We start from the raw sequence: 21148 nt of genomic DNA, 5'->3' as shown, positions 1-21148 counted from the left end.
TAAAATGAGCTGTGGACTTTGGAATCCTTTACGGTTAGGAACTGAGTGGTTGGAGTGAGATATTTACACAGGATGGAATCTTTGTTGGCCTGTTGGATTCCTCCCATCATTTTTCTCCACTGTATTTCATAGAGCAAAATAATAATAAAAAAATCTCTCTCTGAGGTGTGCTGCTGTTCTATTCTGACAAGTAACTCTAAAAATACCATGGTGGGGTTTTGTGGTTAATGTGTCTCCGTGATGTCTCTATCAAATATGCCCAATTCACAAGTAAAAAGATGCTTATTTTTTTCTTCATGACTGCCAGCTGCAAACACAGCATGGGATCTGAGAGTCAAGCTGAGGTCTGCTCTGTCACATATCACTAACAAAAAAGATTCTGCAGTCAGAACTTAGTTAACTATTCTGTTGATAATGCTTGAGCCAGAATACAATCTAGCTCCCACTCCCATTTCTGGGTGGACTTTGCATTACTAACTAGAGCAGGGGTCAGCAACCTTTCAGAAGCGATGTGCCGAGTCTTCATTTATTCACTCTAATTTAAGGTTTTGCATGCCAGTAATACATTTTAACGTTTCTAGAAAGTCTTTTTCTAAAAGTCTATAATATATAACTAAACTATTGTTGTATGTAAAGTAAATAGGGGTTTTAAAATAAATTTAAATGCAGAGCCCTCTGGGACCGGAGGCCAGGACCCAGGCAGTGTGAATGCCACTAAAAATCAGCTCATGTGCCGCCTTCGGCACGCGTGCCATAGGTTGCCTACCCCTGAACTAGAGTAAAAAAATATAGCAAAATTATATACTAGTTATTAAAATAAGCAAATATATATTTGAATACACACAGGAAACAGGTCTTTTGAATAGGAAAGTGTGGTTTTTACTTAGACACATCAGAGCAGAACCACATTTTAAGATACCTCTTTTGTGATCTTAGGGAAATGGAACCTTAGAGAAGTCCTGTTTGGATTATTCAGAAATAAAGAGCAGAGTGAAATCTGAGTATTCTCTCCACTTTACCCTATCCTAGAATCTTTATACAAGAGAAAGGTCAATACATTTGGAACTAATGATGTAAATAACTTTTAAAGGCCACTTTTAGAATATTTACAACAGAAGGACATCATGAAAAATATTCTGGATAGGATTTTAGGACCTATAGTTTTCATTTGCAAAATTCCCATTGAAGCTAGTGTGTGGAGTGGCTGCACATAGTCTAGATTTGATTTGATAATCTCTTATAACAGTGGAAAGTAAATGGATCACCTGTAGGTATCCAGAAGGCGTGTTCCCCCCAATGCACAGCATTGCTCAGCTGGCCAGATGTAATGGGCTGGAGGTTTATCCTCTAATTACATCAGGTATTGGCTGCAGCTAGTGGCAGGGAATCAGAAAAAACTGACCAATGGTTTGATCTGTGAGAGAACAATTCCCATGCTTCTACCTCTCCTGCTAGAATTTAAATTAGGCAATTCTAAAAAGATAATTTCAGTGAGTTTAGGAAACTCAAGTGACAAAATGGTTTTGTGCCATCACACAAACAGTATTTAATTACTATGTTTACAGTTTGTCATGCCAAATCCTGAAGACCTTACTTGTCTTTTACCCCAAAGTCCTGTTAACTTCAGTGAGGCGTTTGACCTGAGTAACAATAGAATGAGAAATGAATGAGGATTTTAGGATTTCATCCGTTATGCATAAAGAATAATCTTTTCATTCTGGTAGTAGGTTCCTTGACCTGTGTGAGATACTCTTCCTGCACTGAATCCTTTGCCTCTGGTACTGTAACTGTAGAAGCAGATATCTGATTGCTAAAAAGGACAAGACAGGACTCCTAGTTCTACCCCTAAGGGTTCAGTGAACCTTAGGTAGAGGTAAAAGGAAATAGGGTCACACAGATGAGTTTTGGAAACTCATAATACCGTGTGTCACTTCCTTGCTGATACATGTACAAATACATCAAGAAGGAAGTGACACACTTTATAGAGAGGTGTTATACTGCACTCGGCAGAAAAACCGGCATCTTATTGAAATAAGTGTTTAAAACTACTCAGTGTCAGATTATCTGTAAATTCCCAAGAAAGGTTTCCAGAGAGGAGCAAATGCTAGGGCTCTGGATCCGCCAGTGGAACTCTCAGCTATTAATGAACTCTTCACTGTTTTACTTTATGTCCAGCAGTGGTGGAATTAATGCTGCATCTAGCCACAAAGTAGGGGTGATGACTTAGTGTTCTAAACAGGACTTTAGAAACATATAGACTACCTGAAACCACCAGTTTAACTCCTGGCAGGATGGGTTTACCCTATCATGCTTCCCATGTAGATAAATTCAATTCCACATAGTTTGCTATGTGACCTTTTTCAGGTGACACCTTAAAAGTGGTAAACTAAAGATCTTATGGTAGTGTTTTGTAAGAATAGGGATTTCCCCAGTGTTTTTGTCCATTACTGTGCCACAGGTTTGCCATGTGTTTTTCTCCCAGGTGCTGTCCATTATCCCCAGAGGTAGCTACAGTTTGGTGATGAAGAGATTCCTGTGTGATTGCTCAGTTCTTTGAGATCCCCTACAATGAAAAGCACTGTATAAATGCTAATTGTTTAGTTTTCTTTACCTGAACTAGAGGGAAAGTCAGTTCAGGGTTGAAAACATCTTCCAACTGAAGCATTATTTTATTATTTCTGTTCTTATTTTGATTTTTTCCTATGTGCCCTTCATTCTTATCCTCTTTCTTATTTAACTTATTTATCCTTGTGCATGGATTTTGATGCCTTGTGGTTGTTTGATGGTCTGAACACAGGACTGGGAGCCAGGAACCCCTAAGTGTTTGTCCTGGCTCTGACATGCCATGCGGTGTTAGGAAAGTCCCATAACCTCTCTGTGACCCTTCCTCCTCATCTGTAAAATAATAATACCCACCAAGGTATTATGAGAATTAATTTGCTAATGATTGTAAGGGGCTTTGAAGATTAGTGCTATATGTTGCTTGTTCCTGTTAGCAGGAAAGTCGTAAAATAATACTGCACCACATTTCTGTGGAGAAATTTTTTTCAGTGGGGAAAAGGAAATTTTCCTCCCATATTTTATTTTATTTAGAAATCCCCTTTGTCTGACAGAATTTCTTCCATACATGCCAGAAGTGATAGTCTCAATGGTTTGCATTATCGAGCAGGTTTTGGCTTCCATTATCTAGATCTGAAATGGGCACTCTGAGGGAAGGGCTTTTGATTCAGTAATTTGCTTCCCCAATTGGCCCAGATTGCTGGCATTCAGGGAAGGCTAGGCTAGGCTCTCCTCTTCACTCAGGCTTTTGTTTGAAGGACAGGACCTGAATAGCGCAACTGGCTGCTGTGACTGGATGCATTTGTGGGGTGGGGAGAGGGGCAATGGTCATTTTTTCTGGGTTAGCATTCATCAGTGTGTTACTCTGGAACTGCATAGGATAGGAACTGTTCTTCATGCACCCAGAAGTTTATGATGGATGAAATTTTGTGAACTGAAAAGTAAACAAAATAAATATGAATCAGACTCTACAGCCCTAAAATATCAGAAAGCAGAGGATTAATTAGGTGGATCTGGTGCCTTCAGACTAGATATATCTGAGCTAGTATAATTTAAACACTCCTATCTGATTTAAAAGTGCCTAGGTTTTTATAAAAATTTTTACATTATGATCTTCAAGTTTAAATTGTGCCAGACAAGATTGCTTCCTGATTATGCAGACTTAAACAGCAAACAGCTCATGTATCACGCTGTGAGACCCTGCAGTACCACTGGTACAGCAAACATAACACATGCCTTCTGATAAAAGGCAGCATAAACAAAGCTCCCTTCAAATAAAGAAGACATGGCAGAACTGCAGAATGACTTGTGATACCTATTTCTTTCAAATAGGTCACTTTGCCTAGTGTAACCTCCATCCATCTGAAAAGCATTCAAGCAATGAACCAGACATTTCCCAGATAATAAACAACAATGGAAATAAAGTTCCTACCACACATTAGACTGGACAGAGCACTAGAGAACATACTGCAGAGAACAATCCTGTACTTAGCCACCTGAGGACAGATTATGTGGCCTACTGAATGGCAGAATTTAGAGATGGAAGAGACCGATTGGATTATCCAGTCCACCCCCAACTGCCAGTGTTTTGTCCATTCTAGTTTAAAAGCCTCAGGCAATGATTCTTTCAGTGATTCCCTTGGGAGATTATTCCATAGTCTAATACATCTAACCTAATAACTGTATCAGTTATAGGAATCATCTATTGCTGCTTTGATTCCATGACATTTCTGCATTTTCCTAATATCTGGACTCAAGCTGTAAAATTTGGATCTGGGTTTCAAACACTCCACCCCCCACTCCGAAGTTCTTGAGTATCTTGTTTTGGGATTTTAGCTCAGCCCATTATAAAGGTAGGGACAATTTGGATCTAGATTTAAATATTAGTGATGGTGTCAGACCCTGAGTTTTAGTTTGGGCCTATCTTTCCTGACATTATATACAGGTCACAGAGTTTCTTCAAGTAATTGCACATGTCCTTTCCAATGTAAGTGTGTGCACATCCCAAATACAGTCACTGGAAAATTTGCTGTCAGTGGTATCTATCATGTTGACTCTGGCGCCTTCTGGTCCTGTGTGTGCACAGCACCAGTATAAAGAGCCCAGCGAACCCTGCAGCCCCTCAGTTACTACTTACCACCCACGATAGTCGCTGAAACTGTTCTCCTTGCTCTTGCAAATTTTCTTCGTGGACTTTGTTTCTCTATTATTTGTATATAATTCCCAGTATAGTGGTTGTACATAGTTGTTTAAGTCTTAGCAGTTAGTTTCTCCATTATTAGGGAGTTTCAACTGCTCCCAGTATCGAGCTGCTCTTTGAGTATGGAGAAACTATACTTTTCTGACGGTACACTGAACTTAGCTCATATATGTGCCCTGGTCTGTGTAGCTGGAATAATTACTCCTTCCTGTGAAGAAAATGAATTTGTTCCCAGAAAAAATTGAGATAATATGTTTAGCTCTCAAAACAGCTTGTGATTTGTTTTGACTTGTCTTGTGTTGACTTGTGAAAAGTTGTGTGTTTACTCATGTGTGATCACAGCACTCTCACTTTTCCATTTCAAAGACCGTAGTATTTCTTGCTCTTCCAACTTGTTCAGGAAGTGGCTGTAAAATGAGTCCTGAAGTGCTTTGCTCCCTTCTTTCCTCTGGCCAGTTGCTACTGGATCTCATGGCTTTCCTAACCCTCCATTCAGTAGCTGTCATTTTCTGTATTATAGCCCTCAGCAAAGGCGTGGCTTACACTTAAGTTTTGCTGGCATACCTATGTCAGTTAGGGGTGCAAAATTTTTTTTTATACCCTTATCACTATACTGGTAAAAATCCTACTATAGATGCAGTTGTAGTGTAACTGTGCTTACACCAGTGTAGCTTATGCATAAGCATTTCTATACTGCTCTAATGGCATTCATGCTAGAGCGTTTTGCTGCTTTAACTGTGTATAAATATATCCACAAAACCCTCTTATTATAGACAAGGCCTAAAACTCAATTTTTCAGAATATTTTTGATATCATTAAAGGTGCTGTGAAATTCTGCTATGAAATGCTGCTGTGTTGTGCTGTAGATTCTGCAGTGTACAGGAAATGTGGGAAAGCTCCCTCAAAAGGCAGTTAATTTAAAAAAAAAAAAATCCTGTCAAATATGCCACTTCTCAGAAGGCTATTTCTCCAACCTTCTGTTTTAGTGGCTTACATTTTATTAGCAGCTAAATCTGTCTTCATAATGACAGAACTGCTTAAAGCTGATATTTCATATGCACATTTCAGGTCCCAGACGCTCAGCAACTGCTGAATACCCAGAATAAATGATCCACAAATACACATCTTTGAGGCTGTAGCTGTGGAATTCCAGACCATCTGTTGCTTAAAGGAAGACAGTAGCCTGTTCTCTTCATGCTTCTCCCTTGCAAGAGCTACAAGGCTCTGAACTTCCTCTTCCCACTTCCTCTCTTAACTTTAATCACTTGACAAGTTAATCGGCACCTCCTCATTGCCTGGAAGTATGGTGCTTTTAATGAAGTCCAAACAAATTAACTATTAAACAAGTTATGAACCAGCTCAGTGTGAACTGACTTGAGTAAGCTGAGGATCAAAGCAAGTGGCTGTAAAATGAGTCCTGAAGTGCTAATAATGTGTAATAACTTTTAAAGGCTTAAATGAGAATGAATTAAACTGGGGGGGTGGAGGGGAAAAGAGGTGTTGAATTCTGCTTATTTAAAAAAAAAAAGCACATACTGTGGCTATGTTGTGGTTGTGTTTTGACAGAAGAAAGCTGGTGATGAGCAGTATAGAACGGTATTCTCTTTCTAATGCTGTTTATTCCAAAAGTGACAGTGTACAAATGCCCAAGCCTGACAGATCTGTTTCCTGTGCATACTAAGTCATATCTGCTTCACTCATTGACAGAAATAATTTTTACTGCTTTATAGTCTCATATGCCCTAATGAGCCAGTGCCACCCTGGGAGACTGAGCTGGAGTCTTCTTTCTTGAGTATCAGCACTGTATACTAAATTCAAATCTGATTCACCTGGAAACCCATGGATTGCAATGTGTTTACCCAGCAGTGAATGAGGGCTTAATTTAGCCTGAAGACCTTTACTACTGCTGCTAACACGTGAGAGACTTGAGCTGTGTTCTGATACCTTACACATTTAAAAAACTGTATCTTTATTTTTTTTCTGAGCATGTTTGATAACACAAGAGACAATCAACATGCAAAAAAATGCCCATTATGAGATTTTAGTCATGTTTCAGTCAAGAACTATTGTGACGGGTTCCCCCACCTGGAACTGGGGTACCACTGAGCTCTCTAACCCACCAACCTAGGTTCCCTTTCACAAGGTGCTGCTGTGACAAGCTGCAAAGCCCTCCAACCTGCACTTTCACCAGCATTCACACAGGTAGGGACACACCCAGCTACAGTTACACACAGGCTGTCTAACCACCAGCTTCCCAGGCTAGGACCCCACAGGAGTACCATCCTGCCCTGGGCAAATCTGGCCAGTATACAGGTTTAATACCTGATCCGCCTCTCCCTCCATCTAAAGAAAACAATGCACGCTTGTGGTAACAAAATGGAGATTTTCCCCAAGCTCTCCAGTCAAAGCTTACTAGTTTAGATAAAGCAAAAACAAGTTTATTAACTGGAAAAGATAGATTTCAAGTGATAGCAAACAGGTCAAAGCAGATTACCTAGCAAATAAGAAAAATGCAAACTAAGCTTAATATACTAGATAGCTAGGATGAGAGTCTGCTATTCATATCCAAAGTGATGGTACAGGCAGACTTGTAGATTCTTAAGGTGCAAGCTACACTTGTTTTGCAGCTTGGAATCCCCGAATGTTTCATATACAGGCTAGAAATCCCTTTAGCCTGGGTCCAGCACTTCACTCAGGTCAGTCTTTGTTCTTCAGGTCTTTCTAGGAGTCATCTTGTGTGGAGAATGAAGAACCACAGATGTCACTCCCTGTCTTATAGCATTAGCATATTGTGGGAACCTTTTGTTTCAAAGCTTGATTCCTAGACGGGTTTGTTTAAAAATACTGACATCCCAAGATGGAGTCCAGAATCGTGTGGCCTGGTCACATGTCCTTGTAGAGCCATAGCAGCCATTATTTCCAGGCCATCTGGAGTGTTCTCAGGAAGCTCACCAGGTGGGAGATAAGCTTCTCCTGAGGCCTATTGTTTTCCCTAATGGCTCATTGCCCTGAATTGGCCCTTCCCAACTAGCTATGTAGACTGAAAGCATCTCCTCTAGTGGAGGTTACACAGATATAACTACATTTGAAGTACAGATACACAGTATTTATAACTTCAGATACAATGATCATGCATACAGATAGGATATTCATATTCAGCAAATCATAACTTTTCTGAGGACCCCTCATATGATTTATCTTGAATACATCATAATTATGCTTAATCAGATCATAATATCACTGAAGAATATCGGGTGCAGTGTGACAACCAGACTTAAGGCTAACTCAAAAACTGTAATGACTTTCCATTCTGACTTTGGTCCTCCATCTTTTCTCTTGTCTTGGCTCCCACTAATGTTATCAAGTAGCTTGTGTTATTAAACACTTTGTGTCCTCCTTATTAATGCAGGGAGAGCTTATATTTAACAGTTGATTATTTTATTGTAAACATTACATTACTGTAAACAGTAGCAACCAGAGACTGGTGTTGGTTGTATCCTCTAGACTCTCTTGTCCTATGCTCTGTCTTCCAAAATGGAGGCATGGCCTTTGGTCTCTGCAGCCACAACTCACATGTGTACATAACAATAGCAGTCCTGCCAATCCCAAGCATTCAAAAGTCATGAGATTTTTAAAATAAGTTTGGTGCTCTTTATTTGCCTTCTGGTTTATAAACCCATACATTCATGTTTCCCAGATTTTCTATGCAGCATGAAGGCTAGAAACACTTTATATAATTAAAGTGAGATTCTCACAACTCCAGCATCTGGGGCCTTAAGAAAATATATCACGAGATCAGTGATAAAATTGCAGGAGCTGGCAATACAGCAACAGCGTCTGTTCAACACAGGTATTGCATGTACTAACTCCTGCTTCTTTCAGTTGCCCAAAGCTACAACAGCTTCCTTCTGCAGACATGGACTACCCTGCTTATTAGTGCTGCAAAATTAGAAGATATAAAATGGACCTGGAGGTTTGTGTGTCTGAATTTCTGGATCAGTGCAGTAGATGCAATGTGTAATTCAGGATCGGAACACCAATTTGCATAAGCTCAAAAGACTGTCCCAAATTTAATTCAAACTTTAACTGTTTTTAAGCTTGAAAAAGTTCTATTAGCTTTTTGTGCCTGTAATGGGGTGGCACCCACCTCTTGTGCCTGCCCTTCTCTCTGGTCAATAGTGCCTGTAAACAGTTCTTTTCACACAGCAGAGGGTGCACCTCTCTCTCGTGGAGGGCCACCTTTCTCTCAGTTAGGTGTGAGCCTGCTTTTATTTTTCAGTCTTACATCAGGGTGACACTTGCCTCTCATAAGCACGTTCCCCTGCCACTGGTTCTCTTAGCTGGTCTTCGGCAGCTCAGCCCTCCAGCCAAGTGACACACACTTCCCCCCTCTTTCTGTCATATACAGTCCAAGTTGTTTTTGGCCCTGGTGTGGGGCCCTAGCTCTTAGGCTTCTTCACCAAGTCACTGCTTTCTTCAATCACCCAGCCAGGGTCCATCTCAGTACTCTTCACTGGTGTCCTTTTCAGCAGCCCTACCTAGGCTCAGTCCGCAACCAGACCAGCAGGACCCTTGTCTGGTCTGGCCAGGTCCTAGGCTCAGTCCCCTGAGCTCAGTCTGCCTGCCCTGACTGTTTTGTGGTCCTGTTGTTACTCTATCCAGCCAGGCACCAGGTCTTCAGCAACCTTGTCTTGGATCAGTTCTGCCTGGTGAAGCCTCTGTAGTGAGCTGTTCATAGCTTGCTGCTCCTCTAGCCAGCCAGACACCCACTCCTCCCTAATCAAGCTCCATACAGTGACTGAACTTTTATGCTCTGCTGTTCATCTTACATAGGCCTTTCTGGCCTTGGATTGGCTGCTCCATCAGCCCCTCTGATTGGCCACTCTTCTGCAGCCACTCTAGGCTGCCTGGAGGATTTCTCTCTGCTCTATCCTGGGGCAGAGTGATGCAGTGCTACAAGGCCTCCAGCAGGGGACCTCTGCACCTAGGCCACCCTGACACAGTCCCCCAAATATTTTTTTAGGGATTGGTGATAGCACACACAGCCTTCAATCGCTAGGCCACAGTTGTGAATCCATTTCAGCTATATCATGGCTAAAAGTCATTACCATCCAGTGAATATCTAATGGCTTATGTGAAATGAAATGGGGGTCTCAGAGAGGCCAGTTCTTAGTGAAACACACACAGAAATCCTCTTTTCTGTTGAAAATTAACTTACATCTGTGTTGGCAAAATGAAATTACATCTGTGTTGGCAGCCTTAGCATAGGGATGAGAACAAAGGTTGAATAAGCCATGGAGACTAGACTTCCCTCTTGTCCCCATAGATAACTCTGATTATGTCACAATGGCAAAGAGAGCTTGCATTGTAGCCTATGCTGCAACTGTTCTGTGGCTAAATGTTGCCTAGATACCATGTGAAGGGTGCATTAGAAATTGGATTGATAGATTCAACAGATAATTGAACTTTCCAGGTTTCTCAGTTTGGTAACCATTACCAGTACCAAATTCACTGAAGAAATTAAAAGACATTTTAGTTGTAAAAAGATTGAAAATAGGCCCAGAAAGAAAATTAGTGGAAGGAGCTCATTAGGTGTCAGTGGATCACTTTGCACCAGCATGCTGATTCTGAGCTGATGTTCGACTGGAATTCTGCCTGATTCTGGGTAGGTTTAGAGCTGCTTAGATGGGGACGAGCAGCTCTCCGGTGTTGTAGTCCCCGATGGGAAGGAAAGAGGAGGAACCTTTGCAAAAGCACATTTGACACAAACAGCAGCCACTGCAGCCCGCAGCACTTCAGTAGGGGGTGAATGACAGCTGAGCATTCCATGCCCATGTTGAGTAGCATATTTTCAAATTACCACCGTGCTCCTCCCACCTCTCCACAAAACTATCTCTTGGATTCTGTCCCTTTGAGTTTTGCATTTCTGTCATTCTGAGTTAGGTCACGGTACAGTGCAGCATGTCACTTTGGGTTACATTTGATTGCGCTGTCTGGAATGGGATCCAACATAATGTAACATGACATGGTTATAATGGAATTTAACCTGTCAGAATCCTTCCAGCAAACCTTTCACATTGTGTCATCCGCCTGCTATGGAGTTGAGTGCTGAGTGCCTGATGTGAAAGTCTACTGCATCCAGGAGGAATAGAGTAGAGAACAAGATGCCCCTTGCTGACCAAAAGTCCAGTCTCCTCGGAATGCTTGGGCACATTGCATCTAGCTTCACTGTCACTTTTTGAGGGGGCAGACACCTTTTCACACATTCAAACTCATGCACTGCAATTTTACTTTATATGAAACAAGAATGTCAATTTTCTTCTTTTAAAAAATTCAATAATAATATAGTGCCTTTCATCCAAGGATCTCAAGGTGATTTACAAACATTAATTAAGCCCCTCAGCAGCCCCATGAAGCAAGCATTTTTGTCTTCACTTTACAGGTAGATGAACTAGAGTACAGGGAGGCTACGGCCTACATTATCAAAGTGCACATTCATTGTGGGGTTTCTCACATTTTGGGTGCTCAATTTAATAAACTAGAGCTGGATTTTCAAAGATGCTGAGCACCCACAGTTCCAATTCATTTGAGAGGGACCAGCAGGTGTGCAGTGTCTCTGAAAATCAGATCCTCTGTGTCTAAAAGTTCCTCGTCAGAAACAGAAGAACCCGTGATTATTAGACCAATATTTTCAAAAGTATCCAAGCGACTTGCTCAAGGCCACACATTGAAGCAGAGCCAACCATGGAACCCAGGAATCCTGGCTCTAATCTTGTTCAGTTACAGCTGGACCATGTTTCCACAGTTGATGTGGTCAGATATGCTGTGCAAGTTTTCCCTGCACAGGTAGAGATGCATCTTAATCTGACTTTCTGATCCCTTTTTACTGGAGTTTTATGCCTTTCCTAAGCAAAGACAGGGTGGGTGGTGGTTTGTGTGATGTAGACAGACCAGTATGAAATCAGCAAGGGCCTGATTGTCCTCTCATAGTGGCTTTACAGCAGTATATCTCTAAGAGATGATTTACACCTCTGTGAGAGGAGAATCAGGTCCTATATTCATATATAGAAGGCAAAATTATGTAGCCTGTTATGCAGAAAGTCAGATTATATTATTATAATGGTCCCTTCTGGGCTTAAAAAAATCTATACATTTAACTGGAACTTAAGCTGGATCTGAATCCACATTTTCAGGGATGGAAAGCCTAAGGCTTGGGCTACACTAGCAACTTATGTTGGTATTGTGACGTTACACTCCATATTCCTTATAGAAATGTGCTTATGATATGGATATAGCATAACTGAGATATACTTTATGCAAGATGGCTTGTGTAAGATATCATTGGAAAGGCTGTGATTTACTGAATGTGATTATCCAATTTGTGTGCCTGTATCATTTCTGTATCTGAAGTTAGGAATATTGACCATGTATCTATATTTCAAATGTGTTACTTTGGGTGACACCCACAACTAGCCCTTCAGGTACAACAATGAAAAAGCTAGATAGGGCTTATGGCCCATTAGCAAAGACAATGGACTGTGAAAGAGCTTAGTCTTCCTGTGGATGCTCCAGATAGCCCACAAGTAATGGCTGCTACAACCCTGCCAAGACTTATGACTGAGGCACCTGCTACTGGACCTGTCCCCTCCCCCCGTTGGAATGCCAGTTTTTCCCACTGGAAGACAAAGGGTTCCCGCCATACACAAAAAATGTGTAAGGCAGGGTATTGACATCATCATGGTTCTTCTCTGCCTCCTCACCCAAAGAGACACTGAAAAACACCTGGAAAGAAGAACTGAACTGAGGGGAGAAGAGTTGAGCCCAGTCTGGAAGGGCATCTAGCCTGTAAGTAATAATACCTGAAATTTCAAGCTGCAACCCAGAGCAGCTGGCCTTCAAGACTCTCTGTAATCTGCCTGTGACCATATTTAGGGTGAGAAATTACTACATATAGTAGGACTTTAGTGAATCAAGCTTAGTTTGCATGTTTGTTTTATTTGCTTAATAATCTGCTTTGCTCTGTTTACTGTCCCTTATATTCACTTTAAATCTGCCTTTTATAGTTAATAAATTTGTTTTGTTTATTATTAAACCTAGTTTATGCAATTTCTAACTGTGGGGGCAAGAAGTTGTGTAGAAGAGGGTGAATTTTTATGAGCTTGTGCTTGTGCTGTGCAGATTTTGCTATAAAGCAGAAGACAATGTATCTTTGGGTTTATCTCCCAAAAGGTGAGTACTGGGTGAGTCCTCTCACACAGAGCTGACTTCAGTCTGTGTCTGCAGCGGGGTGTGGCCTTACCTGTGTGTGTGTGCTGCAAGAGGCTGGAGAGTCTAATTCAGCAAAACAGAGAGAGGGAATCCAGGCTGATGGAGCAGGAGAGGCTCAGTGAAACCCCAGTATATCAGGTGGCATCCCAGACGGGGATCCAACCCATCACAAGTATAACTACATTACTCAGAGGTGTGGAAAATCCACACCTCTGAGTGATGCACTTACAAGGACCTAACTCCTGGTGTAGACAGCTCTGTGTCGACTGGTGGGCTTCTCCTGTCAACATAGCTACTGCCTCTCGGGGAAGTGGCTTACCTACATCAACAGGAGAAGCCTGCCCGTCAACGTAGGCAGCATCTTCACTGAAGGGCTACAGCAGGACAGCCTTTTAAGTGTACACAAGCCCTAATTCATTAAGCATTTGCACTACCTATCCCATCCACCAGCCTTAGTCAGGTTAGTCTTGCTAGTGGAATTCTGGGCAGCTGGCTAAGGATACTGTCTCCTCTTCAATGAAATTATTTTGCCAATTGAGCAGATGTATGGTAGTTTGGGTACTTGAGGGCCAATTATGGCAAAGCAGGTAACCCAGATTTAACTCTACGCACTATGTGTGAAGCCTGATTCTGCTGCCACTGAAACCTGCGGTAAGACTGGTCCATGACTGGGCCCAAAGAGATACAAATGGCAGCTTGTGCCCAGTATTTGTAATCCATGACCTCTTTGCTTTGCAACAGCTTGGCCTACAAAAGAAAGCACGTGTTGAGGGAGCACCCTTGCAGCCCACAGAATGTAATGACACTCCAGTAAAAACATTGTAGCTTGGTAATGTTTCATCAGCCGGTCAGCTGTAATGAGCACCCTCCTTTGATAGTCATATCCTGAAATGCTCTGGCTGCCCTCGAAGAGTTTGGCTAAACAAGATGCTATAGAGATCAGGGGACCCCATCTTTTACAAACTGAAAGTAATAGTACATTTACATTATTGACATTACTGGAGGATTGTGGCCACAAATTAACAAGCAGCAGAAATTCAATCCATGGGCACAGAACCCCTCTTTTGTTCTCTCCACATGATGCCAATCACTACATAAGATAATGATATCTTCAGTGAAACACGATATTATTAGGAAATCAATGTTTTGTTTGTGCCATGTGTGTTCCTAAACGACTATTTTTTCAATGTGACTATAGGGGGATGACTCAGATTACTATGCTGCCAACACATCTGTTTCCTATATAATTTGTTGTTGCATTAAGTTACAAGAAGTTATTTTAACAAGTACTGAGGCAGCCATATTAAGTATGTGCACTACAGAGCTTGCACTACAGTGTCTTTTAACAAGACACATCTGTTATTTATCTTATTCAGTTTAACATGGGCTCTGTGATAAACTATTCAGATAATGCTGGACTTGCCAACAAATAGGATCTTGTATACTACAGAGACCAGGCCTGGTTCAAGCACTGTGATTTTAACACTTAGAGTTAAGCCAGCTTCTACCTGAATTCCATATCCGACTGGATGCTCTGCACTCCTGAAAAGAAGATATTTCCCCTCATTGCCCAAGAGAAAAGGGGAAATGGCTTCTCACCACTCTGACAAATCATCAATATGGGGATCTCACTTTCTCCCAGCTGTCGTATTCAGACCTTAACAAAGCAGCCTGCTAAAGCATGCATTGAAAATGGTGCTGTTGATTCATGTTCTAGTCATGGAATTCTTTTCTCTGATCCATGCTTCAGAGCTTCTATTAATGCAGGAAGCATGGGCTGAGTTTGAGTGCTTTTTTGAACAGCAATGGACTGCCCTCATCCAAGAAATGGGCGATTTGCCTGGAATTTAAGAAACCCAAGAATTACCACCCATCTCTACCTCCCATGTTTCTATTGTACATATTAGAGTCTTATCCTCATTTCACAGGCACAGGAAATACAAAATAAGACTTTGGGCAGTGAGTGAGATTGTCTGACATGAGCACTATGTCCAACTGTTTTTTTAGCAAGGGTCACACTCATGAATTGTTGGCCTTGCTGGTCAGTTTGGCAAAATCCAAGAAGTGTAAGAATCATACAAGCAGGTGTTTGCAAGCCTCTTTCTATGACAGGGTCTTCCAAAAATGCGAAGCCTCATGAGTAGAGACATTCCTACAAGTTCTCTCTCTTCTGCAAAGTATAAGATGGATGGAACATAGACTGATTCCTAAAATAACATTTTCAGAATAATATAGCTGGACCGGGCCTCCAAGCCAAATATCCCAGAACTTTGGACAAGTTTGGATCCAGATCCAGAATAAGAATCTTGGGCCTATTTCTTTGTTATAGCTTCCTCTCCAGAAACCCTCAGGGCGGCTACAGGAGTGGCTAGAAATCAAAGCCCAAAACAACACTTAATTTTACCCACCCTCATCCCCTGAGAAAAGCACAGAAGAATGGAGATGAGGGCTGACCTTTTCTTTACCCAGTGATTCCTGTTATTCCATGACCTGCCAGAGACCTGATCCAAACAGAGAAAACAAGACACCTTTAAGATTCGCCCCATCCCCATAGACACTTCTTTAAACCCAGGAAAACATCAGCCCTTTCATGTCTGATTTTCCTGGGAGGGTGGGGAATGGAGAGAGGTGATTTTGTTTTCCTAAATCTGAACTCCATCAGGTAGAGAGAGAAACAGAAGGAAAGGGTTTACTGATTTGGACTATATACCAAAGTTCAGTGAATCGCAGTCCAAAAGATAGAGATGAGCAAGAACAGACTCTCAGATACCATGACGATTGGCATAGTTAAGAACCACATATAAATGGGTCTAGATAGATTAGACAAGTCCTAGTGGAGACTCAGAGGGCTCTTGTGTTCTGTAGTGTACACAATAGTGTGCAATGCATCCATGCAGTAGAGGTTTCCCTGAAGGGATGGAACAGAAATGTCACCAATTTAGACCTAACTTCATCTCTTTGTTATACAGTGGGGAACAAAAGGTTTCAGAGGAAGGAGTGCGGTTCCCTGAGCTGCTTTCAGTGTTAGTATTTGCAGGACAGAACACACAAACACCCTGAGGGTATGGTTCAAATCCTTTCAAGTTTACCTTCAAGCACCTTTGTGTGTGCAGAACTGGCCTGCCATCCAAGAGAGTATCGGTTTCTTTGTACACTTCGCACTTAGCCTATTTTTCCATGCAGCATAACTGGGAGCTCAGCCTGTTAGCTTCAAATATCAAGAATGACGTTGATCTGTTTGCTCTGATCTGAAATGGACGTGAGCTGTCCTCTGGTTCTTCCCATCTCAGTGGAGCACTTTGTGGTCACAGCAATAAAGGGAGCAGTGAATGATTTCCTTTTATGCAAGTATGGGGGAGCCAGTGGCTGAGCCCCTTTGGTGGATTACAGTCAGGAGTGAACAAGCTCTGCCTGCTGGTGTGTGAGTAGCAAAGGTATTTCCTGGTGTCTTATGGACACACTTGGGGGGAGGGAATCCTAAATCCCTGAAGGGAGCAGGGTCACTAACAGGCCCACACTTTTTCCAGGGCAAACAATCTTTTGTGGGGCAGATTGTGCTATTGAGGTACAGGCCTACCTTGTAGTGGGAGGAGAACTCGGGGAAGCAATTCATGAGATGGAGAGAGAATGATGGAAGAAAAGAGGCAGGTGGCTTCCTGTGCAGCTGCACAGGCAGCAGGAAAAGACCCCTGGACTTGCTGAGAATTCCCATTGTTACTGTCCCCTCCCATTGCCAGCTCTGCTTCCTCTCCTTTGAGCCTCAGAATCCTCCGCCTCATAGGGACGACAGTTTTCTTTCATCTACGTAAAACATCTTAAATCACAGCAGATTCTGAAAGGTCACAGTCGTCTCTTGGTCAGTGCGCCTGTCATCTCCATAGACCTTACAGATAGACCTAGGGGTTCTCTTACCTCCTCTTAATTCTGCTCTTTCCTGGCTCCTGGGAAAGGCATCAAATGTATCCTGCTCTCTCACAGATGGCTGCTGAGAGGGGACACCTGGCACTTCGTGGCACTCTTTACACAGTTCAGACAATATTAATTACCTCTCCCAGGGAAATGGCCACCTGCCAACCTTTGATTCAAGATTATGTGCACAGTGAATGGCATGCAGCTCCACTCTCTCTCCGCAGACATGTAGCTCACCCTGCTGAGAATAATTAATCGCCACTTTCCAGGCGTTCATGCACGCCCTCCTCTCCATCCACCAAGACACATCACAAGCATCATCTAAGTGGGGGAAGGTGTGGTGTTGCGGTTAAAGCACCAGACTTGGAATCAGACATTGAGAGTGACGACTCTGGCTCTGTCACATACTACTGGCCTAATCTTGAGCAAGTAATTTAACCTCCAAGTGCTTGCGTGTCCATACTGGTAAAGAATATTTGTTTGTGTCACAGGGGTGTTTCAAGGTTCAGTTTACTGAAGTGTGTAAAGTACTTTGAGATCCTGGGATGGAAGGTAGGAGGCATTATATTTTATTCATGATTCTTTCCCTTTGTGTTTTACAAAAGTATGTCTAGCTTTTTCCACAGGCAGGAAGCTAAGCATTCTTCCCACCCCATCCACTACACTCTTGCACACATGCACAATCAGGACTTTCCCCCATGGGCAGACATAGCAGGAGTGCTCTCCATAGGCAGGAGAAGTGAGAAGACACCAAATGAGGGAGATTCAGCAGCACTCTGCACCCCAGGAATGGGAGTAAATGGACTCTCATTCCTATAACATTCAAAGGGGATGGGGTTCTCTGGAACCATCCAACCTGTCTTTTATCCTTCTCCACGCCCCTGCTGTAGTCTTTTAGCTACATTCTTTCCGAGTCATAATTTCTTGTTTCCAGTCACAGATCCCATTAGCAGATCACAGCCATTTTGCAATTATTGTCCACTGGGATTTGTTAAGTGTCTCACTGTGGAAGTGTTTAGCTCTTCTCCAGCAGGATGCATTTGCTAGGTCTGCTTGACGTGTCTGTGACTCTGATTGAGTTCATTGCATGGGACCCCTCTCAGTTGCAGTATGGAACATCTCAAGAGGCTTATCCCATTGGGGTGGAATTTTCATAAATAAATGCTCCAACCAGCTTGTTTTCTGCTAAGTGCCTCAGAACAGCATCTGAAGTTGTCTCTGCATTTCTCTTCCTTGAGTAATCAGATTGTTCCTTAGGCAGGAAGGGCAGTGTGGACTCATTGATGTCTGTTCAGTTCCCTGTAAAACACTAGGCAAAGGAAGAAGCTTCCAAACCTCACTTATGATGTCTGGAGAAGATTGGTTGATTCAGGGCTTTGTTAATAGATTATGGAACGATCCCTCAGTAGGCTGATGGATATCCTATGTGCAATGAGTGACTGGTCTCCTTCAGTTCCTGAGGTGCCTTCATTACAACTGGCCCTTTAGTTGGCAGTTTCAAGAGAAAGTTGAACAGAATGGGCCCCGCAGATGGAGCTATTCTTAGGATATGTCTACACAGCTGCAGCAGCGCTTTAACATGGCTGTTTAGTCGCGGCTGTAATAAAACCACCTCCATGAGGTGAATAGCTACCTGTGCTGGGAGCATGGGTCCCAGTGCTGGAGCACTATCTACACTGCCACTTTACAGCACTGAAACTTACATTGCTATAGGGTGTGTTTTTTCACACCCCTGAGTGAAGAAAGTTTCAGCACTGTAAGTGGCAGTGTAGACAAGGCCTCAGACACACATGCGAGGCCTTCTGTCAGAAACCGAAGCATGGATGGTCAGGTTCAGTGGTAGAACCATAGGTTGTTGGACTTGAGGGGTTGAGGTAGCCAAATTCTGGAGCCAAAGGTCAATAGCTGGAGTCCAGAGCCTAGGGTCGAGTTGGAGTCAATAGCCAGGAACCATACCCAAGGATCAAGCCAGAGTCGAGAGCCAGGAATGAGAAGGAAGGGCAAGGAGGCAGGAACAAGGCAGAGTCTATCTCAGCAGCAGGTCAGAGATCTGCCTTTTTTCATAGACAACTTCCTGGTACTCCCTCCAGACTTAAACAGTAGGTCTGGATCAATCAGCGGTCATAGGAGGGGCTGCCATTTATTTCCAACATGGGTGGCACTTCCTGTAGAGTCTGGTCTCGCAGGATGTATGGTGCATTGACCATGGCCCTGCCAAGGCAATCTGTTGATCATATGAAAGCACTGCCTGCCCAGAGCCTGCAGACCAAGGTTCAAATCCCTGAATTCTCCCATCTTCTTTGAGCAAGAATGATGAAAGGAAAAGAGAGGTTAGTTTATTTGCCCCTAATGAAAACAAATATAGGAGAGAAGGCATCTGTTGTCCCCAGGCAACAGAGGAAGGGCTAGATCTCCAATCAAAATGTGAATCACAGCTCTTTATTTCAGTCCCTCCCAGGGCTAAATGCATAAGGACTAAGCATAGATGTCAGTTCATATGCAGGTTTAGCAAAATTGACATGTGCTTATCTCTTCGAACTCTGAGGAACAAGTCAATTCATCTGAAGGATGAGTGAGTAGGTCGGTGGGTATGCACTATGCATACAGTGCTCAGAAAGCAGCAGCACTCAACAAAGCCCCCAGCTTTATTTCTTTCCTGACTCTTGTATTACAATAGAGTGGGATCTGAGCCAAAGACCATTTCCAAACTCTTTGTCCATATCATGCACCAAACAAGACCTGTGGATCCAAACATTTCTGAACTTGGGAGGAGTTTGAAATCTTCTCATATTGCAGGGGGTTTGGATTCTTCCCATCAGAGAGATACACTAGAACATAGGCACTGACTCTGTGGAGTCCTGGAGCACCCACGGAAGAAAATTGGTGGTGCTGAGCACCCATCGGCAGACAGCTCTCCCACTCCCCCCAGCACCTCCCACCCACTACAGCCAGGTGTTCAGTGTTGTGCAGAAGGCGCTGGGAGGCGGAGAAGAGCAGGGATGGGGTACACTTCAGAGAGGGGGCGGAACTGGGGGGGAAGAGGCAGGGTGGGGGTGGAGAAGGGATGAGAAGAGATGGGGCAGGGGCGGGGGGCAGGGCCTGGGGTGGAGTGGGGAGTTGAGCATCCCCAGGACCCAGAGGAAGCTGGCACCTGTTCACTGGAGTGGCCAACTTGGCTCCAAACACAGCTCTGTGTCTGGGGTTCTGGTCTGGGCCCATCTCTTCAGGGCAGTAACAATTCATTCCTGCTTCTCTGCTGTTTGGCCATCAAAAGCAAAGCTTACCACTTAGCACACAAATCTCTATGTGTGGGTAAAATGACTTACCCAAGGTCACACAGTGAGTCTGTTGCAAACCTGGTCATAGAACCCAAATCTCCTGACTGTCCTGTGCCTTGATCACAACACTGTCCTTTCTCCTTCATGGGGGAGGGATAGCTCAGTGGTTTGAGCATTGGCCTGCTAAACTGTGAGTTCAATCCTTGAGGGGGCCATTATAAGAATTTGGGGCAAAAATCTGTCTGGGGATTGGTCCTGCTTTGAGCAGCGGGTTGGACTAGATGACTTCCTGAGGTCCCTTCAAACCTGATATTCTATGATATGCATATGTACATATGTTCTATTCATAAAAAACAGTATCCTGTCCCTGGAATTTCTTCCCTATCTCTGTCTCCGTACTCCTTGATGGTCTGCATTCTGGAGATCACCTAATAGAGCTGGTTGAAAAATTTCCAACATTTTTCTGTCAGAAAATGCTGATTCAGTTAAATCAAGCAATTTCATGAGAATATATCAATTTAGTTTAAATTTTCAATGAAAAATTATCAAAACGTTTTGTTTCTATACAGTCAAAGGACTTCATTTCAACTTGATTGAGTTCACCATATCTTGGTAGTCCATCGATCCGATGATGACAAATCTGAGCAAATCATCTATTGTTGGTCTCATGGTGTGTCCTCTAATGGCTATACAAGCCAATTCTAGAGGTGCATATTTTGCTGCAGATGGTGCATGGGAAGTTCGCAGTCAGTGGGTTGTGCACTGCTCGTGCTCTGTGATGTCGTTTGCGTGCCTCTTGTAGACCGCCGGCAGCGGTCTTCCTCAAAGGCGATGCAGGTATTTCTGACTGTTGCATGCCACTGTGCACCATATGTTCACCATATATTATTATATTATATTATATTATATTATATTTTATATTAAAAAGTTGAAA

Source organism: Chelonoidis abingdonii, chromosome 8, assembly GCF_003597395.2.
Source record: "Chelonoidis abingdonii isolate Lonesome George chromosome 8, CheloAbing_2.0, whole genome shotgun sequence".
NCBI lineage: Eukaryota > Metazoa > Chordata > Testudines > Testudinidae > Chelonoidis > Chelonoidis abingdonii.
This window is presented reverse-complemented; position numbering follows the sequence as displayed.